Below are 24,111 nucleotides of genomic sequence, written 5' to 3'. Positions count from 1 at the left end.
ATAGTGTTTAGAAGAGCCACAAGTCAAGAAGGCAAGGGTGCAAGGTAACAATCAGGGCAATGCAGGAAAATGACAATAAATAAAAAAGGACAACAGCAGTCCTGCTAGTACTTGTGACATTTGGAACGTGCAAGTGCAGAGAAGAAGTTAAAAGATGAGGGGGGGATCTCAGGGGACCCCCAGGGGGGGGAGTGCAAGGGAGCCTGCTTGGGAGACAACAGGTAAGTGGCAATGATGTGACAGCCCAGGGAGGGGATTCCAGCAGCCAAAGCAGTAACTGCAAAGCAGACTTGATACAGCTACACAGGCAGGAGAGGGCCCGAAGGCAAGGGCAGGGTTGTCGGATGCTGGAGGTGATTGGGCAGAATCCTATGACCCAGTAGGACTCCTAAGCTGCCTGGCCGCCAATCTCAGCGACTGAGGGGAGTTAGCACGTAAGGGAGCGAAGGGAGGAAGAGGACAAGAGGAGAGTCTTGAGAAGCTTGCAGAACTTGAGTTGAAGATGGAGAGAGAAGCTGTTTCAAAGGATGGAGACAGCCGAGGAAAGAGATCTGACACTAGCTCTCTGCTTGTAGAAGCCTTTGACCAGCAGAGAGTTGGAGCCGGAGGATCAAAGGGTTCTAGAAGGAGAGTATTAAGTAAGAGTGAGTTGATCCTTGCAGCAACCATAAGCCAGTGGAGATATTTTAGGGCTGCAGAGATACAGTCCCTGGACTTGGGCCAAGGATAGGTCACGCAGCCCTATTGTGGACTAGTTTGAGGGGGCATACAGAGGAAAAGGTTAGACTAAGGCAGAGGCTGTGACAGTAGTCCAGCCTTGAGAGGACCATAGGTCTAGAGACATTGAGCTTCTGGGGAAAAATGAGGAAGGGGAGAATCTATTTAAGGAGGTGATGGTGAAAGTGGGCCTTCTTGGCAAGGTCCAAGATCTGAAGAGTTAATGAAAGAGAAGAGTCAAACAACACCCCAGGATTTATGGCTTTAGGTGAAGGAGAGGGAGGATAACCTTTGAGAGTGGCCTGAGCACAGAGGGGATTCGGAGAACCAAAGTCCCATTTGGAATTATCTCAGTCTTGCTAGCATTGATACAGAGATCATTAGAGATGCACCATTACTGGATCTTGTTGTATTCGGACATGCAAGTGTGTAGCCACCAAGCAAGGGGCCGCAGGGCAGTGCAGTGGGGGCCGAGGGGGTTCTTAAATTGACTTGGAAGAAGGGACAGTGATCATTTAACATTCCCTAGGGTGAGGCCATCGGTGACAGTGGCAGTGTGGTGATTAGCAGGGAAGTGAGAGAGGGAAGGAAGTGGTGAAAAGCAGATGTCTGATCGGTGTCTGTAATTTCCTGATGTCCTGCTCAAGGATGTGGGTGGCAGGGAGGCTATTCCGAAGTGAGGCACCGGCCGAGGAGAGAGACCTGCACCACAAAGAAAAGAGAAACACACATTATTTGAATCTTGAAGTCAACCATTCAACAAGTTCAGGTTTGGGAGGGCAAACCTCTTTGGCAATGTTCTGTGGCATAGACTGCACACTGGAAACAAAATCAGGAGCTATTCCATGCATTTGAATGGCCAGCAAATTCAATGTCAGATCTTTTACAAATTAAAAATCCATCAGCTGGAAGATTGGCTTTGCCACCCACTGTTTGCTTATTTTGGTGAACTCCTTGTTACAATGGAAATTACTGAATTTACTGGCAGTTTCTGATTGTTCCCTGCCAACGTTCTCATCATGTTCAAGTACAGGCAGTCTTGTTCTGGCCTCCATACTGTCTATTAAAAAATGCAACCTTTTAGGCCTGTACTTTAGGGACATATTATGGAACACCTCGAAATCTCCAGTGTGGCAGAATTCAGTCCGTCCTCTCATGTCTCTTGAAAGCATTTTGTCATACACAATCTTCTCCAGTGATATGTGAGGAGGGGAGCCTTGCACCAACCACCTTTTCTTATGCTCATGCTCCTTGCTCAATGGTCCATGTGCACATTCATGGAAATGTTCATTTTCTACCCTAGAGTGTTTGTTTGAACAATGGGGCATCAATGAATGCCATTTTCTGAACAGCATCTCTACAGATCTGAAGTGGGAGAATGGAACAAAAGGCTCCCACCAATCCCCTCACACCCCTGGCCTAGAGGATCACGGCCCAGGCACCCTCCACGAGAGGAGTTTGCCCATCTACCAGACGACCAAATACCCTGGTACAGGAACATACGGATGTGCCCACCCGCCTGCCCACCAGCCTGCCCTGTCCATGCCGACACCTGCGGCATGGATGAACTCGACTGAATCATCCAACACTAAATCAACACATCGTTAGAGATGCCATGACGACCTAGCCAACGGTCAGCACACCCGTGCAAACATGCACACTGGACACTCCCACACCAATCCACACGAAGAACATATTCAGTGCTATGACGTAGGTGACGGACACACCCACTGACACGCATCTTTATTATTTTTCACATAGACTTTTCAAAATGCAGAAACGCAAGACTCACAATGAACTCATCTAAAATGCTTGCTCACGCTTCTCCTAAACCCATGCATTACAATGAGAAATATAATGAAGACATGATACTGGGGATAAAGCAACATGATACCATAACCTAAAGCGCTGTGTATCAAACGTTTCACCAGGCCCAAGTAGGCCGCAAGCAAGAGCTTCCATGAACATTGAATGAGCAAGAGCACAGTTGCTGACCCTGCAGAATGAGCCCGGCGAGAGCAGACAGTCAAGGGCTCAATGTTGCAAACTCGCATGCCGCATGCTGACGCCAAGGTCACACCTGCAAATTAAGCCAGGCACACAGTGGAAAATGCAATATTAATTGTGCAGAATTCTGCCTCAACCAAGGTCTCACCTCGCGTGACCAAGCCGAACCTGACAGGGTGCCAGGCCCAGGAGGAGGGAGGCGCCTGGATCCCACGTTTCAAGACACAGGCAGATACAATTAAGCGACTCAATGGACATCTGCGGCGGTGGGAGTAGTCTGCCTTCCAGCATATGAATAAATCCTCACATTGTCTGCACATACCCATAGTGATACATTGTTGCAAATGACAGGTGCACCGCGAGCTGGGAACAGCGATGGTCCCAGACTGGGGGGCTCGCGAGTGGACCAATCAGAACATGGGGCTCTTATCACTGACGCCATTAACATTAGCCAATCCTCAGGGATCTTCATGTAACAATTTTCATGTATCAAATTGAAGGGATAACCCAAGTATACCACCTGACTGACCCTCGACCACTAATAACGCTCTCTATACGTATGCTATACTAACCCTACCACTCGAGGAACCAATCCAGAGTGGCGATAGGTTTTTTACTAACTTTCCCAGGTGACGCAAGTAGCGCGTCATACTAAGGTAAAAAGGGCCTGCGAGCCCCACGATTAGAGAGAGAGAGTGTCAGGACGGACGCGTACGATCCTTGACCCATCCCTGCCGTTTTGTTTAATAAACAGCAGAACCACCTTGCTTCTTGCGTGTGTCTCATACTCATTCTTTTGGGATATACGGGAGGAGTTGGGGCCTCCCTGCCCGGAGGTCCGCGGACGGCCCAGCCGACCCCGGGAGAATTTCCCCCCGACAAGTTGGAGGCACTGCTGAGATCTGTTTGAGGTCTGCTTTTTATTTTTTATTTTTCCGAGTACTCCCGTTGCGAGGAGGCCCGGCGGCGCCGCCCCCTCTGCCGCTGCCCCCTTTTGAGGACTACAGGACCATCGCGGAACTGCGAGAAGACCGGACAGCCCAATCCGGATATTGGCCTTCGGGAGCCGGTTGAGAAGTATCCCGCCCGCGGTTGGCGAGTGTCCAGACGTGGTCCAGACGAGGGGAGGTGGCGAGCCGCTTGGAGGGGTGCACGCAGTCGAGCGGCCCCGCATCAAGAGAACTTGGTGAGTATGCCACGCACAACAAGCAATGTGAAATTGTGAGGGAGTGGGGAGGAACTGAATACGGGAGGCGGAAAGTGTTACACAGGTGCGCGGCGAAGGTTTGATAAATTAGTGTTGACGGTAAAGTGAATGGTAGCTGGACAAGTGCGAGAGCAGTCCGCTACGTTACCGAAGAGGAGGGGGCGGAGCACGAAAACATCACGTGCGGCCGCTCGTAGACACTGATTGGCCTAGGTCGCGACCACGTGTAAGGGTGTGGTGTGTGTGCGGTTTCCTACGATTTGGTAATTATTGATCAATGAGTAGATGAGGATCCCTATTGATCGAGCAGGAAACTCGATAGATAGATGACGTTTCCCTGTAGGCGGTAGCTAGCTGGTTGCCTAATACGGAAGATAATTGGCTGGTTAAGCCCTCCTGTCGAGGGGCGTATCACACGCGAGGCGACGCAGCGTGCGCAGTCCGATTATACTGTTGATTACCTTGTTCCAGGCGTGACAGGAAGACAGCTGTGGGGTTAACGGGGGTAAATTGCAAGCGTATTTTGAACTTTTAAAAACATATGAAGAACTTACCGGTAGTTTGAAGAGATCGGTGACGTCACCAGTAGGGCTTTCATAGGATAATATCGAACACAAGGCATCTTTGTTTTTAAGAGTGGTGGAGAAGAGAATTATGGTAAGGAAGTGAAAACGGAGGTAACCGGTAACGAGTTGATCGGGGGGAAGGTGAAAAGGGGGACGTGGCTGCGCACGGAGAACGCCGGCCACGCCAAGTGAAGAAAGGGGAGGAGGAGTAAGAGAACGTGGGACGGCTGTATAAGAACGTCACAAGGGGCACGCAGCCGCAGGGGGCTACGTGCGCCTTGGCCGCAGGGGGCCGTAAAGGTGTTCGGTAAAGGAAGAAAAGGAAGAAAAGAATATACAAATGCAAATGCTATATTTTACTAATTTTCCTTAGCGGACTATCGCAAGTCCCCAAACTTACGGGGCCAGGTAAAGATCTAAGGCTGTATAGTATAAACTGTTAGTAAGATAACCGCTACCCAATAAGGGAAGGATAACAAGTGAAGCGCTACTATGTCATACAAGACAGGATCGCGAGGGTGGGGGAACACCCTCACTACCCCGCTACAGCACATATGTAAAACACTGTCACCCCATAGGGAGAAACTGATCAAGTATAGCATAGAATGGACACAGGGGACGGACAACAAAATGACGACACCATGGCCGCCTAATGGCAGTTTTGATCCATATACCCAACATTCACTATTAAACCATCTGCACAAAACATACAAGGGGAAGAAGTTGATGCACCACGTGGAGGTGTTTAACTTATGGAGGATGTTCCAAGGGTCCCGACCAGGACCAAATGGAATTTCTATTATGGGGAAACAACGGAAGAAGAGAAGATTAAGGAGGAAGGAGAGAATGGGAAAAAAGAGAGTGAAGGCACACAGAACACGGGGAACGGAGAAGAAGGAGGAGAGAAGAGTAACAACATAAACGAAAAGGAAATAAAAAAGGAACAGAGCGACGATATACCCCTAGCGAAAGTAGTGAAAAAGGAGGAAGGGGGGTTATATCCTTTAACAGAACTACGAGACATGGTTCAATTAAGGGCGGCTGAGGGATATTCGAACCCAGCATACAGCCCGCCACCATATACAGCCACAGGCAGCCACACAGGAAGGGAGCAGAGTAGCACGACGGGATCAGCCCGCACGAAAATACCCACAGGGGAAGGAGGGATTGGTGAAGAACAGATCGCAGGAATAGGACAGGATGAGTGGGTAGCTGCGCAGGTATTATTAAAATTACGAGGTTCATTAACAGAAGAAGAGGAGGAGGTAGTCAGGAAAATGGACGAGGACAACACCAGGAAGAGTGAAAGGAAAGGGGAAGAGGGGAAAAGAAAGGGGGAAGAGTTGTTACGACAGAAGGAAGAGATTTTGGAAGAACGATTAGCAGAATTAAGGGATGAGCAGAATACACTGATCAAGCAGCTCGAGAGAGAGGAAAGAGAGAGAGCACGGGAAAGGAAAGAAAGCAAGAATGAGTTGGACAAAATGAGGGAACGGACTGAGGAGAAAAAGAGAGAAGCAGAAAGGGTGAAGGCAGTAGCAGAAAGGGTATCCAGAGCAGCACTGCGTGACAAGAAAAGGGAGGAAGAAGAGAAAGAAAAGGAAATGGAAATATGGAGAAGGAGATTACTATCAGAAACGACAAGGAAATACGAAGAAGGGAGGATGATAGAGGGTATATTAGAGCGGGAAAGAGCGAGATGGGAAATGAAGAAAGAAGAAGAAAGGATAATGGAAAAGATGAGTATTGAAGTAATGGAGGAATTGAAAAAGAAAAGAGAGGAAATTGGTAGAGAAATAGCGGAGACAAATGAAGGGGAAAGAGAAGAAAGGAGAGGGGGTAGTGAAGTAAGGAGGTATGTATACAGAGACGCAGAAGTAGCAACAACATCAGCACAAAGGGGAGCAATTGGCAAAGAAGACAAGGGAGGAACGGATCTAATAGACTTAAAAACAGTAACGATTAGGGGAAAAAAGACAGATTGGGGGTTGCGGTTAATGGAGGACTTTTGCAGTGAGGAAGGAGAAGGGATAGAGAAGGAAGTGAGAGACAGTGAAAGGGACAGCTTAGATAAATTATACATCACCCGGACAAATGGAGAATCACCATGGATCTGCAGGAGAATGGAAGAACTAGAGGGAAGTGAGGAGGAAGAGCAAGGAATAGCGGAAAGGCAGACACGTGCAGCCACACCATCACCATCCCGTCCCACATGCTCCACTACCTCACGCTCATTACGTGCAACATGCCCATCTAAACTCGCGCCCTTCCCACACGAACTGACACCCTATGCAGACCTCCCTGGACGCAGGCAGGGAGAACGAATACACACGCCCACATTAAATAAAGGAAATGATAAAAGAAAGGGAAGAGATGGAGGAGAAACAGTTACGAGCAGGGGAAATATGGACGCCATTGACGATGTAGAAGACAGGGAAGAAGAGGAGGGGTGTACGGATTCGATTGTGTGGGACCCAAAGGGCCAACAAGGACACAACCTAATGCCACTTCTGGAGAGGGGAGGGGTTAGACCACAATACGTCCCCTGGAAGCATGCAGACAAGGAAAATATAAAGTGCAGGCTCCCATCATAAAGTGGAGGTGCGGGTAAATGGATATATGAAATGGAAAAACACACCGCAGGACAGAAATTGGCAGTGGGGGATGTAAAGGGCTTTCTAATATCAATATTAGGGGATGCAGCAGATGACATCTGGAAGAGAGCAGGCTTTCCCGGGGTCACAATAACAAACACATCACACAACGGGGCACCATTCGCAAACTGCAGACATGCATTATGGCAGGCACTGAGCGTACAGTACCCAGACACATCGGACATAGGAGCAATTACCTAACGCAAGATGCGTGAGAACGAAGATCCTGTTGATTATATCCAGGAAATTCAAGAGAAGTGGCGCATGGAAACTAGAGAACAATGGGACAAGACACCAGCAATATTCTATCATATACTAGTACAAGGGCACCCAGAAGCAGTTCAGAAACAACTGAAGAAAGTAGTGGGGATGGAAGCAAAAGCGTGGCCAGAAATACAACTGACAATAGTGCATCATTGTAGGACATGGCAAGAAAAAATGAGACAAAAAGAAGAGGATAGAAAAACGAAGAGGCTAAATTAGTACAGAAAAAACTTACTAAATACACGATGGAAGGTGCACTAATAACTACACCTGCAACAATGACTCAAAGCCCCACACAAGTAGTGGCTGCACAAGATCCTTCCCAAATACAATCATCACAGACTGTAACACAACAGCTGCCGCCACTCCAACCATACACGACTAACATGGGAGGAGGATACTCAACACGAGGAGCTGGGTATTATAATTACAACAGGGGAAGGGGAGGAATGATGAGGGGGAGAGGATACAGATATAACCCACAACAGCAGGGGGGAGGACTTAGAAATTTCTACCCCACCGGGCAACCAGTATAGCAGGACAACCCAGGAAGCTTTCCTTGGCAGAACAGGGAACCACCGGTGTGTTGGATTTGTGGATTGGTAGGGCACATGTCACACACGTGTAGAGTGAGACCAGGCACACCATCATTGGGTGAACAGGGACAACAAGGGCCCACACAGGAACAGCAGGGCATCCAGCAACAGCAGACATTGCAACAGGAAAATGGGCAGCAACAACTAGTAACACAACAACAGCCACAGACATATTCACTGCCACAACAACAGGTAGCGATAGCACAACAACCCCAAGTACAGCAAGTACAGCAACCTGCCCAAATCCAAGACCATAACATAACCTCTACCAATACATAACTACAGCAAACACAACTGGGAAGGGTGACGGTCCTGGGACACAACCCTTACACAGGAAGTGGTCAATCATTATACCCTCAATAGGACAGCCCACAGACGGCCTTGGTGTGTCCCATCCTGTCGGTAACACCTAATAGTGCGGAGGAACCACGCATAGAGGTAACGATAGGTGCCAAAAAATTATCATTCCTTGTTGACACCGGGGCGACCCGGTCTTGCATAAGGGAAGGTAAATTTAAGATGTCAGGTGAAGCCATGAACACCCAAGGATTCTCTGGGGCTTACGGGTTGGTTCCCTTTACTGATAACATTCCCTTATCAATAGGGGATTATGACATGTCAGTCCCACTTTTATATTCTAGGGCCTCACCAGTAAACATACTGGGGAGAGACATAATGAGCAGGTTGAATATGACAATCTCCTTTCCGGAAGACGGCATAATTTGCTCCACTCCAGGAATAAACATGCTCACTGCACGACAAATTATGCAAGCATACTGTGGACAGACAGTGATTAGGGCTGAGCCAGTAGATGGTGAACTGTTCCAGTACGGGACAGACATGGCATTTGCATGGATGCCAGGAATAGAAGGAAAGATCTGGTGGAGGCCAGCAGCCTATCTGTTTAGACCAGAAACACCAGCCAATGAACCAGAAGGAAAGGTGATTTCAGTGAACATAGAGAGCATCATAGCAACTGCTGATTACATCGCAGTACATGCCCAAGACAGAGAAGGAAGAGCATGGAGGGCAGTGATAGCTCTAGCAGAGGGATGTAGGCTCACCCAGGTGTCAGACGAGGAGCTCTTCTCAGAAGAAAAGGAAGAAGGTGAAATGGTATTTATGATGAGTGTAGAAATATGGCTAAGAGTGACGTACAAACAAGTGGCACAGAAAATTGCAATGGCACTTGAAGCACCCGCATCCACCCCAGTTCCCTTCTTTGAGGAGGATATGGCAAAGGTACCAACATCATTATGGACTACTAGTCCCTATGACGTGGGGTGTATAAAAAGTATAGGGGGAGTAAGAATAAAATTGAAAAAAGGTGCAATACTCCCCAGAGTGAAGCAGTACCCACTATCAAAAGAGGCAGATGAGGGCATATATGAAACAATAACGGCCCTTATAAATAATGGCATATTGGTACCATCAGAATCACCATGTAACACAGCTGTATACCCAGTGCGCAAAGCTAAAGGGGGGGTCTTGGCGCTTCATACAGGACCTCAGGCCCTTTAACAACATAGTGGAAGCAGAATACCCCATAGCACCAAACCTGGCCACAATATTGTGCGGCATTCCAGCAGAGGCATCACGATTTACAGTAATAGACCTCAAAAATGCCTTTTTCTCAATACCCATGCACCCAGTCTCACAAGATCTGACAAGCTTCACGTACAGAAACACAAAATGGAAACACACCAGATTGCCACAAGGGTACTGCGAGTCACCCTCAATCTTCAACAGAGTAATACAGATGGACTTGGGTAACATTGAAGTGGAAAGCACAGTGTTGCAGTATGTTGATGACATAATAGTTTGCAGCACAAACGAAAGAAGATGCAGAGAGGACTCATTGAAGATGCTGACAATATTGGCTGAAAAGGGTTACAAGGTAGACAAGGAAAAGTTACAGTACTGTCAGGAACAGGTACTTTACATTGGTCAGCTCATATCCCAATAAGGAAGAAAGATTGCACCACAAAGAGCACAGGCCATTTCAAAAACGCTGCTGCCCCAAACAGTGAGGGAACTGCAGCAGTTCCTGGGACTGTGCAACTACTGTAGAGCATGGGTATTTGATTACAGCTCATACATAGGACCCCTACTTGAGGGATAAAAAGAGGCTAACAAGGGGGAGAAAAAGTTGGGGTGGACAATGGAAATGAAAAAGGCCTTTGATGAACTGAAAGATGCAATATCAACTGCTCCGGTACTGGCCACCCCAGATTATGAACGACAATTCTTTATATTTTCACATTGCGACTCAGCAGTAATGAAAGCAGTGTTGGCTCAAAAAACAAGCATGGGTTACAAACCAGTAGCGTTTTACAGTGGCCACTTGGATCCTGTGATGTTAGGACATTTCCCTTGCGAACAAGGTCTCGCCGCAGCTGCCTTTGCGGTAGAGAAAGCATCAGCAATCACTATGGGGTGCCCAACCACACTATTTGTGGAACATGCACTATTTGCAATATTGAACAAGCCTAAGTCCACACTAACCACGCAGAGGGCGTCAGGTTATGAGATCATCTTATCTAGACCAGAACTATCAATTGTTAGATGCAGCACGGTTAACCCTGCAAGTTTTATAGCAGAAGTAATTGAGGAAGGAGACTATGCACACGATTGTACGCAGACTACCGAAATGTACTCATGTGCTAGAAAAGTTGAAGAGAACGCACTAGATGGAGGTGAGCTCTTGTTCATTGATGGGTCATCAACAATAGACCAAAGTGATGGGATAAGGAGAACTGGGGCAGCAGTGGTAAAAATGACAGAGTAACCGGTGTGTGTGGCGATGAAATGCGTACAATTACCACAGTATTACTCTGCTCAAGCAGCTGAACTGGTTGCACTGATCTTGGCATTGAAGGAAAGCTTTTACAAACGAGTGACTATATATTCTGACAGCGCATATGTCACGTCTACTGTCCACTCAGGATTGTCCAAATGGAGGAGAAGAGGGTTTAGGAGAGCTGACGGCACCCCAGTACAACATGCTCTCTTGTTAGCTAAACTAATTGAAGTAATAAATGACCCTCAAGAAGTAGCTTTGGTCAAATGTACCGCACACACTAATGGAGAAGATCATATGTCAAAAGGGAATGCAGCAGCAGACGCACATGCGAAGTATGCTGCATATTTTGGTGAGATATGGAACCCCCCAGGTTTAGAGAGAGGGAGAGGGAGGGGGATAGCTAAGGAGATGTTGATAAGAGAAGGGTACACCCATCACCCAGCCACACAGATAATGGAGCTACAAGCGGCTGCACCAATGGCAGAAAAAGAAATATGGGTAAAAAGAGGATGTACAATGTCACCAACTGACGCACTATGGTGCCAGGGTAACACTGGAAAGATGGTAATGCCATTGGCACTATTGAACACCGCCCTGAGCCAACTCCACCACCCAGCCCATACAGGCAAGGAAGTTATTGCAGCACGAATTAGGGAAGATTGGTTCTGTCCCGTGTTAAATTCCCATGTGACAAATTTTATCAGCAATTGTCTCACATGTCAACAGTTCACGGCCGGTCACACGCTGAAGGTGATAAAAGGTACTATACCCCGGCCAGAGGGACCCTTCCTGCACATCCATATTGACTATGTTGATATGATCAACGTATGTCAAGGAAATAGGTATATGATTGTAGTAGTATGCCCATTCTCCAGGTGGATTGAGGCAGGACCCTGCTCACACCCAGATGCATTCAGAGCAGCTAAATTTCTAGTGAGGGAGGTTTTCCCCAGGTGGGGAGTGTGAGAGGTACTGCAGTCAGATAATGGCCCGCATTTCGCTAATGAAATGTTCCAGCACATCACATCCTTACTGAACATCAAGCATAAATTTGCATGTGCATATCACCCGCAGGCCAACGGTGTATGCGAACGCCTGAATGGCCTACTGAAGAAGGCAATTGCAAAGATACAGCAAACAACAAAGAAGAGTTGGTTGTATTGCCTTCCGCTAGCCCTATTTGAACTGAGGAATAGACCAGGCTCCGACCACCACCTCACCCCTCACGATCCCACGTTTCAAGACACAGGCAGATACAATTAAGCGACTCAATGGACATCTGCGGCGGTGGGAGTAGTCTGCCTTCCAGCATATGAATAAATCCTCATATTGTCTGCACATACCCGTAGTGATACATTGTTGCAAATGACAGGTGCACCGCGAGCTGGGAACAGCGATGGTCCCAGACTGGGGGGCTCGCGAGTGGACCAATCAGAACATGGGGCTCTTATCATTGACGCCATTAACATTAGCCAATCCTCAGGGATCTTCATGTAACAATTTTCATGTATCAAATTGAAGGGATAACCCAAGTATACCACCTGACTGACCCTCGACCACTAATAACGCTCTCTATACGTATGCTATACTAACCCTACCACTCGAGGAACCAATCCAGAGTGGTGATAGGTTTTTTACTAACTTTCCCAGGTGACGCAAGTAGCGCGTCATACTAAGGTAAAAAGGGCCTGCGAGCCCCACGATTAGAGAGAGAGAGTGTCAGGACGGACGCGTACGATCCTTGACCCATCCCTGCCGTTTTGTTTAATAAACAGCAGAACCACCTTGCTTCTTGCGTGTGTCTCATACTCATTCTTTTGGGATATACGGGAGGAGTTGGGGCCTCCCTGCCCGGAGGTCCCGGACGGCCCAGCCGACCCCGGGAGAATTTCCCCCCGACAAGTTGGAGGCACTGCTGAGATCTGTTTGAGGTCTGCTTTTTATTTTTTATTTTTCCGAGTACTCCCGTTGCGAGGAGGCCCGGTGGCGCCGCCCCCTCTGCCGCTGCCCCCTTTTGAGGACTACAGGACCATCGCGGAACTGCGAGAAGACCGGACAGCCCAATCCGGATATTGGCCTTCGGGGGCCGGTTGAGAAGTATCCCGCCCGCGGTTGGCGAGTGTCCAGACGTGGTCCAGACGAGGGGAGGTGGCGAGCCGCTTGGAGGGGTGCACGCAGTCGAGCGGCCCCGCATCAAGAGAACTTGGTGAGTATGCCACGCACAACAAGCAATGTGAAATTGTGAGGGAGGGGGGAGGAACTGAATACGGGAGGCGGGAGGTGTTACACAGGTGCGCGGCGAAGGTTTGATAAATTAGTGTTGACGGTAAAGTGAATGGTAGCTGGACAAGTGCGAGAGCAGTCCGCTACGTTACCCAAGAGGAGGGGGCGGAGCACCAAAACATCACGTGCGGCCGCTCGTAGACACTGATTGGCCTAGGTCACGACCACGTGTAAGGGTGTGTGTGTGTGTGTGCGGTTTCCTACGATTTGGTAATTATTGATCAATGAGTAGATGAGGATCCCTATTGATCGAGCAGGAAACTCGATAGATAGATGACGTTTCCCTGTAGGCGGTAGCTAGCTGGTTGCCTAATACGGAAGATAATTGGCTGGTTAAGCCCTCCTGTCGAGGGGCGTATTACACGCGAGGCGACGCAGCGTGCGCAGTCCGATTATACTGTTGATTACCTTGTTCCAGGCGTGACAGGAAGACAGCTGTGGGGTTAACGGGGGTAAATTGCAAGCGTATTTTGAACTTTTAAAAACATATGAAGAACTTACCGGTAGTTTGAAGAGATCGGTGACGTCACCAGTAGGGCTTTCATAGGATAATATCGAACACAAGGCATCTTTGTTTTTGAGAGTGGTGGGGAAGAGAATTATGGTAAGGAAGTGAAAACGGAGGTAAACGGTAACGAGTTGATCGGGGGGGAAGGTGAAAAGGGGGACGTGGCTGCGCACGGAGAACGCCGGCCACGGCAAGTGAAGAAAGGGGAGGAGGAGTAAGAGAAAGTGGGACGGCTGTATAAGAACGTCACAAGGGGCACGCAGCCGCAGGGGGCTACGTGCGCCTTGGCCGCAGGGGGCCGTAAAGGTGTTCGGTAAAGGAAGAAAAGGAAGAAAAGAATATACAAATGCAAATGCTATATTTTACTCATTTTCCTTAGCGGACTATCGCAAGTCCCCAAACTTACGGGGCCAGGTAAAGATCTAAGGCTGTATAGTATAAACTGTTAGTAAGATAACCGCTACCCAATAAGGGAAGGATAACAAGTGAAGCGCTACTATGTCATACGAGACAGGATCGCGAGGGTGGGGGAACACCCTCACTACCCCGCTACAGCACATATGTAAAACACTGTCACCCCATAGGGAGAAACTGATCAAGTATAGCATAGAATGGACACAGGGGACGGACAACAAAATGACGACACCATGGCCGCCTAATGGCAGTTTTGATCCATATACCCAGCATTCACTATTAAACCATCTGCACAACACATACAAGGGGAAGAAGTTGATGCACCACGTGGAGGTGTTTAACTTATGGAGGATGTTCCAAGGGTCCCGACCAGGACCAAATGGAATTTCTATTATGGGGAAACAACGGAAGAAGAGAAGATTAAGGAGGAAGGAGAGAATGGGAAAAAAGAGAGTGAAGGCACACAGAACACGGGGAACGGAGAAGAAGGAGGAGAGAAGAGTAACAACATAAACGAAAAGGAAATAAAAAAGGAACAGAGCGACGATATACCCCTAGCGAAAGTAGTGAAAAAGGAGGAAGGGGGGTTATATCCTTTAACAGAACTAAGAGACATGGTTCAATTAAGGGCGGCTGAGGGGTATTCGAACCCAGCATACAGCCCGCCACCATATACAGCCACAGGCAGCCACACAGGAAGGGAGCAGAGTAGCACGACGGGATCAGCCCGCACGAAAATACCCACAGGGGAAGGAGGGATTGGTGAAGAACAGATCGCAGGAATAGGACAGGATGAGTGGGTAGCTGCGCAGGTATTATTAAAATTACGAGGTTCATTAACAGAAGAAGAGGAGGAGGTAGTCAGGAAAATGGACGAGGACAACACCAGGAAGAGTGAAAGGAAAGGGGAAGAGGGGAAAAGAAAGGGGGAAGAGTTGTTACGACAGAAGGAAGAGATTTTGGAAGAGCGATTAGCAGAATTAAGGGATGAGCAGAATACACTGATCAAGCAGCTCGAGAGAGAGGAAAGAGAGAGAGCACGGGAAAGGAAAGAAAGCAAGAATGAGTTGGACAAAATGAGGGAACGGACTGAGGAGAAAAAGAGAGAAGCAGAAAGGGTGAAGGCAGTAGCAGAAAGGGTATCCAGAGCAGCACTGCGTGACAAGAAAAGGGAGGAAGAAGAGAAAGAAAAGGAAATGGAAATATGGAGAAGGAGATTACTATCAGAAACGACAAGGAAATACGAAGAAGGGAGGATGATAGAGGGTATATTAAAGCGGGAAAGAGCGAGATGGGAAAGGAAGAAAGAAGAAGAAAGGATAATGGAAAAGATGAGTATTGAAGTAATGGAGGAATTGAAAAAGAAAAGAGAGGAAATTGGTAGAGAAATAGCGGAGACAAATGAAGGGGAAAGAGAAGAAAGGAGAGGGGGGAGTGAAGTAAGGAGGTATGTATACAGAGACACAGAAGTAGCAACAACATCAGCACAAAGGGGAGTAATTGGCAAAGAAGACAAGGCAGGAACGGATCTAATAGACTTAAAAACAGTAACGATTAGGGGGAAAAAGACAGATTGGGGGTTGCCGTTAATGGAGGACTTTTGCAGTGAGGAAGGAGAAGGGATGGAGAAGGAAGGGAGAGACAGTGAAAGGGACAGCTTAGATAAATTATACATCACCCGGACAAATGGAGAATCACCATGGATCTGCAGGAGAATGGAAGAACTAGAGGGAAGTGAGGAGGAAGAGCAAGGAATAGCGGAAAGGCAGACACGTGCAGCCACACCATCATCATCCCGTCCCACATGCTCCACTACCTCACGCTCATTACGTGCAACATGCCCATCTAAACTCGCGCCCTTCCCACACGAACTGACACCCTATGCAGACCTCCCTGGACGCAGGCAGGGAGAACGAATACACACGCCCACATTAAATAAAGGAAATGATAAAAGAAAGGGAAGAGATGGAGGAGAAACAGTTACGAGCAGGGGAAATATGGACGCCATTGACGATGTAGAAGACAGGGAAGAAGAGGAGGGGTGTACGGATTTGATTGTGTGGGACCCAAAGGGCCAACAAGGACACAACCTAATGCCACTTCTGGAGAGGGGAGGGGTTAGACCACAATACGTCCCCTGGAAGCATGCAGACAAGGAAAATATAAAGTGCAGGCTCCCATCATTAAGTGGAGGTGCGGGTAAATGGATATATGAAATGGAAAAACACACCGCAGGACAGAAATTGGCAGTGGGGGATGTAAAGGGCCTTCTAATATCAATATTAGGGGATGCAGCAGATGACATCTGGAAGAGAGCAGGCTTTCCCGGGGTCACAATAACAAACATATCACACAATGGGGCACCATTCGCAAACTGCAGACATGCATTATGGCAGGCACTGAGGGTACAGTACCCAGACACATCGGACATAGGAGCAATTACCTAATGCAAGATGCGTGAGAACGAAGATCCTGTTGATTATATCCAGGAAATTCAAGAGAAGTGGCGCATGGAAACTAGAGAACAATGGGACAAGACACCAGCAATATTCTATCATATACTAGTACAAGGGCACCCAGAAGCAGTTCAGAAACAACTGAAGAAAGTAGTGGGGATGGAAGCAAAAGCGTGGCCAGACAATAGTGCATCATTGTAGGACATGGCAAGAAAAAATGAGACAAAAAGAAGAGGATAGAAAAACGGAAGAGGCTAAATTAGTACAGAAAAAACTTACTAAATACACGATGGAAGGTGCACTAATAACTACACCTGCAACAATGACTCAAAGCCCCACACAAGTAGTGGCTGCACAAGATCCTTCCCAAATACAATCATCACAGACTGTAACACAACAGCTGCCGCCACTCCAACCATACACGACTAACATGGGAGGAGGATACTCAACACGAGGAGCTGGGTATTATAATTACAACAGGGGAAGGGGAGGAATGATGAGGGGGAGAGGATACAGATATAACCCACAACAGCAGGGGGGAGGACTTAGAAATTTCTACCCCACCGGGCAACCAGTATAGCAGGACAACCCAGGAAGCTTTCCTTGGCAGAACAGGGAACCACCAGTGTGTTGGATTTGTGGATTGGTAGGGCACATGTCACGCACGTGTAGAGTGAGACCAGGCACACCATCATTGGGTGAACAGGGACAAAAACGGCCCACACAGGAACAGCAGGGCATCCAGCAACAGCAGACATTGCAACAGGAAAATGGGCAGCAACAACTAGTAACACAACAACAGCCACAGACATATTCACTGCTACAACAACAGGTAGCGATAACACAACAACCCCAAGTACAGCAAGTACAGCAACCTGCCCAAATCCAAGACCATAACATAACCTCTACCAATACATAACTACAGCAAACACAACTGGGAAGGGTGACGGTCCTGGGACACAACCCTTACACAGGAAGTGGTCAATCATTATACCCTCAATAGGACAGCCCACAGACGGCCTTGGTGTGTCCCATCCTGTCGGTAACACCTAATAGTGCGGAGGAACCACGCATAGAGGTAACGATAGGTGACAAAAAATTATCATTCCTTGTTGACACCGGGGCGACCCGGTCTTGCATAAGGGAAGGTAAATTTAAGATGTCAGGTGAAGCCATGAACACCCAAGGATTCTCTGGGGCTTACGGGTTGGTTCCCTTTACTGATAACATTCCCTTATCAATAGGGGATTATGACATGTCAGTCCCACTTTTATATTCTAGGGCCTCACCAGTAAACATACTGGGGAGAGACATAATGAGCAGGTTGAATATGACAATCTCCTTTACGGAAGACGGCATAATTTGCTCCACTCCAGGAATAAACATGCTCACTGCACGACAAATTATGCAAGCATACTGTGGACAGACAGTGATTAGGGCTGAGCCAGTAGATGGTGAACTGTTCCAGTACGGGACAGACATGGCATTTGCATGGATGCCAGGAATAGAAGGAAAGATCTGGAGGAGGCCAGCAGTCTATCTGTTTAGACCAGAAACACCAGCCAATGAACCAGAAGGAAAGGTGATTTCAGTGAACATAGAGAGCATCATAGCAACTGCTGATTACATCGCAGTACATGCCCAAGACAGAGAAGGAAGAGCATGGAGGGCAGTGATAGCTCTAGCAGAGGGATGTAGGCTCACCCAGGTGTCAGACGAGGAGCTCTTCTCAGAAGAAAAGGAAGAAGGTGAAATGGTATTTATGATGAGTGTAGAAATATGGCTAAGAGTGACGTACAAACAAGTGGCACAGAAAATTGCAATGGCACTTGAAGCACCCGCATCCACCCCAGTTCCCTTCTTTGAGGAGGATATGGCAAAGGTACCAACATCATTATGGACTACTAGTCCCTATGACGTGGGGCGTATAAAAAGTATAGGGGGAGTAAGAATAAAATTGAAAAAAGGTGCAATACTCCCCAGAGTGAAGCAGTACCCACTATCAAAAGAGGCAGATGAGGGCATATATGAAACAATAACGGCCCTTATAAATAATGGCATATTGGTACCATCAGAATCACCATGTAACACAGCTGTATACCCAGTGCGCAAAGCTAAAGGGGGGGTCTTGGCGCTTCATACAGGACCTCAGGCCCTTTAACAACATAGTGGAAGCAGAATACCCCATAGCAGCAAACCCGGCCACAATATTGTGCGGCATTCCAGCAGAGGCATCACGATTTACAGTAATAGACCTCAAAAATGCCTTTTTCTCAATACCCCTGCACCCAGACTCACAAGATCTGACAAGCTTCACGTACAGAAACACAAAATGGAAACACACCAGATTGCCACAAGGGTACTGCGAGTCACCCTCAATCTTCAACAGAGTAATACAGATGGACTTGGGTAACATTGAAGTGGAAAGCACAGTGTTGCAGTATGTTGATGACATAATAATTTGCAGCACAAACGAAATAGGATGCAGAGAGGACTCATTGAAGATGCTGACAATATTGGCTTAAAAGGGTTACAAGGTAGACAAGGAAAAGTTACAGTACTGTCAGGAACAGGTACTTTACATTGGTCAGCTCATATCCCAATAAGGAAGAAAGATTGCACCACAAAGAGCACAGGCCATTTCAAAAACGCTGCTGCCCCAAACAGTGAGGGAACTGCAGAAGTTCCTGGGACTGTGCAACTACTGTAGAGCATGGGTATTTGATTACAGCTCATACATAGGACCCCTACTTGAGGGATTAAAAGAGGCTAACAAGGGGGAGAAAAAGTTGGGGTGGACAATGGAAATGAAAAAGGCCTTTGATGAACTGAAAGATGCAATATCAACTGCTCCGGTACTGGCCACCCCAGATTATGAACGACAATTCTTTATATTTTCACATTGCGACTCAGCAGTAATGAAAGCAGTGTTGGCTCAAAAAACAAGCATGGGTTACAAACCAGTAGCGTTTTACAGTGGCCACTTGGATCCTGTGATGTTAGGACATTTCCCTTGCGAACAAGGTCTCGCCGCAGCTGCCTTTGCGGTAGAGGAAGCATCAGCAATCACTATGGGGTGCCCAACCACACTATTTGTGGAACATGCACTATTTGCAATATTGAACAAGCCTAAGTCCACACTAACCACGCAGAGGGCGTCAGGTTATGAGATCATCTTATCTAGACCAGAACTATCAATTGTTAGATGCAGCACAGTTAACCCTGCAAGTTTTATAGCAGAAGTAATTGAGGAAGGAGACTATGCACACGATTGTACGCAGACTACCGAAATGTACTCATGTGCTAGAAAAGTTGAAGAGAACGCACTAGATGGAGGTGAGCTCTTGTTCATTGATGGGTCATCAACAATAGACCAAAGTGATGGGATAAGGAGAACTGGGGCAGCAGTGGTAAAAATGACAGAGTAACCGGTGTGTGTGGCGATGAAATGTGTACAATTACCACAGTATTACTCTGCTCAAGCAGCTGAACTGGTTGCACTGATCTTGGCATTGAAGGAAAGCTTTTACAAACGAGTGACTATATATTCTGACAGCGCATATGTCACGTCTACTGTCCACTCAGGATTGTCCAAATGGAGGAGAAGAGGGTTTAGGAGAGCTGACGGCACCCCAGTACAACATGCTCTCTTGTTAGCTGAACTAATTGAAGTAATAAATGACCCTCAAGAAGTAGCTTTGGTCAAATGTACCGCACACACTAATGGAGAAGATCATATGTCAAAAGGGAATGCAGCAGCAGACGCACATGCGAAGTATGGTGCATATTTTGGTGAGATATGGAACCCCCCAGGTTTAGAGAGAGGGAGAGGGAGGGGGATAGCTAAGGAGATGTTGATAAGAGAAGGGTACACCCATCACCCAGCCACACAGATAATGGAGCTACAAGCGGCTGCACCAATGGCAGAAAAAGAAATATGGGTAAAAAGAGGATGTACAATGTCACCAACTGACGCACTATGGTGCCAGGGTAACACTGGAAAGATGGTAATGCCATTGGCACTATTGAACACCGCCCTGAGCCAACTCCACCACCCAGCCCATACAGGCAAGGAAGTTATTGCAGCATGAATTAGGGAAGATTGGTTCTGTCCCGTGTTAAATTCCCATGTGACAAATTTTATCAGCAATTGTCTCACATGTCAACAGTTCACGGCCGGTCACACGCTGAAGGTGATAAAAGGTACTATACCCCGGCCAGAGGGACCCTTCCTGCACATCCATATTGACTATGTTGATATGATCAACGTATGTCAAGGAAATAGCTATATGATTGTAGTAGTATGCCCATTCTCCAGGTGGATTGAGGCAGGACCCTGCTCACACCCAGATGCATTCAGAGCAGCTAAATTTCTAGTGAGGGAGGTTTTCCCCAGGTGGGGAGTGTGCGAGGTACTGCGGTCAGATAATGGCCCGCATTTCGCTAATGAAATGTTCCAGCACATCACATCCTTACTGAACATCAAGCATAAATTTGCATGTGCATATCACCCGCAGGCCAACGGTATATGCGAACGCCTGAATGGCCTACTGAAGGAGGCAATTGCAAAGATACAGCAAACAACAAAGAAGAGTTGGTTGTATTGCCTTCCGCTAGCCCTATTTGAACTGAGGAATAGACCAGGTTCCGACCACCACCTCACCCCTCACGAGGTGGTGACCGGACGTCAAATGCGCCTTCCTCTAACGCCAACATCAAGAGCATTCACAGATTATGAAAACACTGCAACTGTTCTTGGTGATGAAATGTACCAATATGTGTCTTCTTTGATTACTAGTGTAGTGTTTGTGTCTCAACAGCTTGAGTGCACGCGGGTCTAAGAGCTATCAACAAGAAGACGAGGACCAAGGATCGGAAAAGGAAAAACTGTGCAAAATTGCTAAAGGTGACCACGTGCTACTCCGCAATTTAAATAGAAAGTGGAACAGCCCACGCTTCACTGGTCCCCACCTTGTAGAGGAGGTATCTACGAGAGCAGTAAAGTTGCAGGATAAGCGTGCTTGGAATCACCTACACGACATAAAGATCTGCAAACTCCAGACCCGCCATAGCGTCACCGACAGGGCCATTGGAAGAACAGCAACAGCGTCACCCACGGAGGAAGAGACTCGTATCTCCATACCCTACCACCCCCCAGATTCCCCAGAGACAACTACTGAAATAGAGAAGGGTAATTCCCATACCGCCCACCCCATGGTCACACGATCGAGGAGTAAAGAGACTTTCGCCAGTTGAGCTTTAAACCCTCTACCTCTCTATCGACCCCCTACCCACTGCATTAATCACCCAACTGAAGGACATTGTCTTGCACATATACACATGTAAACACTTGAATGTTCTCTTTTTTCTTTCTCGCACATGCAGGTATCGCGTATTATTGCACTGCTAAGGAAACTGATAACTAACAAAGTTCACTGCCCAGGAATAGATGCTACCCTCAGACGATAACTACCCTGAAGAGCTATCACACCAATTTGTCTATCACATAAAAAGGCCAAAGTACCTGAAAAGAAGGAGGGTACGTGTCTACTACACAGCATTTCTCTTGGCCATAGAACAATCAATGCCCCATCTTTACCAATACTTGCCTGTCCTAAGAGATAGATCGCTTAGATTGGCGTGGGAACAGCTCTTTGCCTGGGCACTGAACGACTACTTGATAGGGAGAGCTTGAAAACAACAACTAACACTAATAACAAGCATATTGAGAATTTTCAGGTGGGCAACTTTAACGTCGCAAGAATTAGCTGCCGGACTGCAGCAAGGTAAGAGCAAAATGCCGGTGAGACTAGCCTCTGTAATAAAGATGATAGGGATTTTGATGATCACCGGGTTCTTGGCTGCCTCTGTATGGCAGAACAGTTATGCTATCAATATTTTGGCTGTACCCAAACCTAATATACCCCCACCCACGGCTGCAACAGGTGTTACGTCAGGTGGTACTAGCAAAATTCCACACAAGGGAGATAGAGTTAAACGCAGCGCATACTCAGATAATAAAGGCATTGACAACTACATACAAGATTCAGCACACGTCTCGAACAACATGTGGTACCAACACATGACTCAAATAGGTAAGCAGACAACAGAAGACAGCTGCTAAGTTTGCTCATTGATCCCATACGCCATGAGCGCTTCCCGAACTTTCGTTGCCACGGAAATAAATGAAAAGACAGCACGATGTATAATATACTTGGCACTGTTCCAAACGAAAGGGAGATTTCAAGGGAACACGGTGCACCTGGTATGGAAAACGCGAGACACATATCCATACGAAAACAACTTCCTCAAGATTTATTTGAGTTACCACAAGACCAGTTTGCATGCTGAAGCATTCAGATACATGACAAGTGGCCCTGAAAAGGGAGAAACAAAGAAAGTAACACTACAATACCTACCATGTGATTGGTACGCCACTGAAGTTCCTGGTAAACAAGGATGTTGGGAAAGACCACTGATAATAATAACAGGGATAGTGTACCTGGACAACAAATGGGACACAGGAGTGGTTGGCAGCAACATGGTAACGAGAGAGGATACAACTATTACTGAACACAACAACAGATGTTGGACGACTTGGGTAAAGTACGTACCCATGCTAACGTGGATAGAGAAGGATGAAGACCCAATAACAATACTGCCGCTGTCTGCACCTAAGGTATGCTGCCAACATAGAGGAGAAGTGGACGTGGGATACAACACCAACTGTGCAAGCGTGACGGATTTACCTGAGGGGGGAGCGGGAACAGCAGTATTAATGGACCATTACTGGGCCTGCAGAGACAAGGCATACCACACACTACCCCCTCTGTGGAATGGTATATGCACAATGGTACACGTTAATGTACCATCACTAGTGGTGCCCCAGAAACATGTGAACGTGGCGAACTTCCCTAAAATGGATGAAGGAAACAAGAGGAAGAAGAGATCTGTACAATCCCAGAAGGGGCCAGAGAACCAAAACAACGGCAATAACACTTTCCTGAATAGAAAGAAAAGACAAGGAGAACCTCTGACAGGAAATTACCTATGGGGAAGGTCGGAAACAGCACTCACTTCAATCCCACCAGAACACAGACTATTCAGCAGAGCAGCAATGTTCTTCTCCTCAATAATACATCCGGGACTACAGGCTTACGCAAACACAAAATGGCTCCAGATAACTCGATGGGAATTAATGATGACAATTAATTCTACAGTAAATGGATTCAACGCAATAAAAGAGGAACTGCGAGGAGTGAGGATGGTAGCACTACAGAACAGATATGTACTGGACCTCCTCACAGCAATGGAAGGAGGAGTTTGCGCAAAGATAGGACAATCATGCTGAACATTCATTCCTGCTAACGATGCTGACAATGGTACACTGACAGAAGCAGTATCACAATTGGCCCAGATGCACTCCAAAATTATGGATGAAAGTAAAGGTGTGAAAAAGGATGACAGCTGGTTTTCGCTATTATGGTCATGGATGCCATCTTGGCTGTCGGACGGACTGAAGATTATAGTTGGATGCATTATTTTGGCTGGAGCTGCACTGATCATAATAAGATTTTGGAAGGCCCGGAAGGCACGCACCACAGACAAAATGATCGAAATGGTTGGTATGCACCCC

Source organism: Ambystoma mexicanum, chromosome 3q, assembly GCF_040938575.1.
Source record: "Ambystoma mexicanum isolate Mex_15411 chromosome 3q, UKY_AmexF1_1, whole genome shotgun sequence".
Classification (NCBI taxonomy): domain Eukaryota; kingdom Metazoa; phylum Chordata; class Amphibia; order Caudata; family Ambystomatidae; genus Ambystoma; species Ambystoma mexicanum.
The sequence above is the reverse complement of the archived record's forward strand: the minus strand, read 5'-3'. Positions refer to the sequence as shown.